Below are 3317 nucleotides of genomic sequence, written 5' to 3' on the forward strand. Positions count from 1 at the left end.
CATTTCATTCTGCCCCAAAGTACCAAAAGGATTACATAATAAATTTAGATTACAACTGCAGTTGTCATTTCTTTAGATAACTTCCAGCTAGCTATGTGTTTACAATAGGTTGATACAAGAGTTGAGAGCCTTAAACCTTATGGATACAAGTTGTCAGCTAGCAGCATAAATACAAAAATAAACACTAGTTACAGAAAGTTATAGAAGAATAATGGATACAAGAAAATCAAAGTTACATTACACCGAGCAAAAAATAGTAAAACACACGCTATAGGCATAAACAAGCATTAAATTATCTAAAAACTGAACCACAATTTGTTCATTACATTAGGGATTCCATCTTATAATCCCAAAAAGTTGCAACAAAAATACAGGTTTATAATTTTCACAAAAAAAAAAGAACATCTATTTTCACCATCAAATATTGAACATTCCCTTGTCTTAATACACAGAACATGCCAATATTACATTTTCACTGTTGTGCCTTGCCATTACCCTTTCTCGTCTTAAGTCTATCCACTCTTAATTGCTCCAACTGTCTCCCGGTAATAGATGCATTATCATTCCATAAGAGCCCTTTTGGTGCATACAAGTCACTTGGTTTAACTGAACCTATAGCATCATGAAGAAACTTGATTTGTCTTGATCCAATTGGTTTTGGTTGTTTTTGTCTTTGTAAGATTTTAGACTTGAACTCTGAAACACTTCTTGGCTTCAAAGGTACATATTTTTCAACTTCAAGACCACGATACTCAAAGTACTCGCCAAAGAGGAGCTAACATTGAGTTGATGCGCTTTCTTGACTAGCCTGTGGAGCTGTCAAGGCCACGTCCTCAACTATTGCATGATCTGGGAATCTGGGGGGGCTTGGTTCTACATCTTCTTCATCAATTAGTGTTCTTCGCCTCTTCATTGATTGCTTGCCCTCCATTGGTTGTTTGTCTTTCATTTGTTTCTTACTCTTCAACTGGCCATACTTAGAAGTGCCTTCACCACTCATTTTGTGAAACTAATAAAATAACAACTTAAGCACAAATCTGTAATAATTTTAAAAAAATTAGAACTGACCAATTAAAACAGAAGTTACAGAATGTACCATTGTATTTGTGCACAATATCTATAAACGATAAGAGATCATAATCATACCCTTCCCATTTGCGTTTGCGCACTAACTTTCTTGAATATAGTATTTTTTGCTCTCTTATCCACTCCCCGCCATAGTGAAATACCAAGTCAATTAGCACCATTTTAGATAATCTGAAATCAGTAAGAATCACAAAATAAGATAACACAGAAAAAAAAAGTAATTAAAGCATTTAGGTAATACAAACATGAAGAAATATTTTGTAAACTTAGAACATCTTAGGAAGCATAAATATACTAAAATTTTACTCATATATACTAGCAAAACAAAATGAATAGTTAATAACAAAAGTATCAACACATAAGTAACAAATTTATCATGAAATAGAAAACCCTAATTAACAAATAAACTAGCGTAAATCTAAAATCCAAAACCCTAACAATTAAAGAAAATTAAGTAAAGGAGTTAGACATTCTACTTTGGAAGCTTAACTAGAAACCCTAGTTTGTAAGAAGTTTAAGACAAGAAAGAACAGAAATATGCTTAAATCAAAGCGAATTTTATACCTTTACAGAGATTGTCTCAACAGATCTGAAAATCTTAGATGAGAAACAGGTTTTCCATTGCCAGAACTCTCCTCTCTCGATTGAATGTCTTTCAGTGAGGTTGTGAGGGTGAGAAGAAGTGAAATGTATGTGAGAAAATGTTGTTGTGTATTTGTTTGGGTCAATGCGTGTTGTGGATTTAGGTATGTGAGAAAATGGTATTTGTTTGGTATCATTTGATGTGTCGGGTCGGGTCAGGTTTGGGTTTTTAAAAAAATGGGTCAACTAGTATTATTTGGGTTATTCTGTTAGTTGAGGGATAGATATGTAAAGTTTTATAACGGTGAGGATATATATAACCCCAAAGTATGAAGGAGGGTAAATTTGACCAATTTTTTAAAGTAGAGGGGTATTTTTGACCCTTTCCCTTAAAAATACAAAGATGAGGAATGATATGCAAGATATTTTTAGGAGAAGAAGTTTCAAGCACAACTCAGAGTTAATACTTTAAGGAGATGGAGAAATTGAGGACGATATTATACATTGTATCGAAGTTGTATGGATATGGAGGGGTCTCTCATTCAGTGTCTTGTGGGATAAAAATATGTGATTAGGATTGAAGGTAAGTTTTACAAAGTGGTTATTAGACCAGATATGTTGTTTAGGCTGAGTATTGGTCCGATAAAGAACTTGCACATCTAAAAGATAAGCACAATCGAAATAAGAATATTTAGATGGTGTAGGCACACTATGAGAAATAGAATTAGGAACAAATATATTAGGAACAAAGTGGGAGTTGTTATAAAAATATGTTAAAGGAGCAGAGAATAAGAACTACAAAAGAAAGAAAGTTTGATAGAATATGGAAGTTATTCTTATTTCATGTTTTCTGCACATCTTTCCAAAGATGGTATGGCTATTTATAGCCGTGAAAGATAATAATACAATTAACTTTATATCAATAATTTACTTGTCCACTAACGTAGTTGGCTAAATGCCAATCTACATGGACTCCACTAATATCATAACACTCCCCCTTGAATGTTCATGTAAAGAAAAATTCATTGAATACGCATTTGAGTGGTGCCTCATTAAAAACCTTACCAGAAAAAAATCCAGTGGGATAAAAACCTTGGTTAAGAAAAAAAGAGTACAACGCGTATTCTTACTCCCCCGATGAAGACCCCGATTCAACCGGCTCAGTCTTCGCATCCCAATCCTGTATACCATCTTCTCAAAGGTTGAAGTTGGTAAAGACTTGGTGAACAAATCTGCCGGATTGTCACAGGAATGGATCTGTTGCACATCAATATCACCATTCTTCTGGAGGTCGTGTATGAAGAATAACTTTGGCAAAATGTGTTTCGTTCTATCTCCCATTATAAAGCCTCCTTTTAGTTGAGCTATGCATGCTGCATTATCTTCAAATATGACTGTAGGTACCTTGTGTCACGCCCCAAAATCCCATCGGGCCGGACTGGCACCCGAAGCCGAGAAGGCCCGGGAGAACCCGTTCAAATACCTGTACTTTCACTTATATGTCACCAAAAATTTGGACAGCACTTCGTTCCATATAGAAGGGTCTAATTACCTGTATCAGCACAACACACACAAATATATATATATATATATATATATTTGTTACGTAGCCGTCGGGGCCACCACATATACAAATATAACATCACTAT

The 3317-nt window shown here is 34.6% G+C and overlaps 1 long non-coding RNA gene across 1 annotated transcript; it reads right to left on the bottom strand.

Moving 5' to 3' along the window:
• Positions 1-271: 271 nt before the first annotated feature.
• LOC124894263 lies at positions 272-2482 on the bottom strand. The gene is made up of 3 exons (XR_007051101.1): positions 1651-2482; positions 1147-1257; positions 272-1037 (listed from the first exon to the last, which is right to left on the bottom strand). It is a non-coding gene; the product is annotated as an uncharacterized LOC124894263 (long non-coding RNA).
• Positions 2483-3317: the final 835 nt, after the last annotated feature.

This window comes from Capsicum annuum, unplaced genomic scaffold, assembly GCF_002878395.1.
Source record: "Capsicum annuum cultivar UCD-10X-F1 unplaced genomic scaffold, UCD10Xv1.1 ctg72440, whole genome shotgun sequence".
In the NCBI taxonomy this organism is placed as follows: domain Eukaryota; kingdom Viridiplantae; phylum Streptophyta; class Magnoliopsida; order Solanales; family Solanaceae; genus Capsicum; species Capsicum annuum.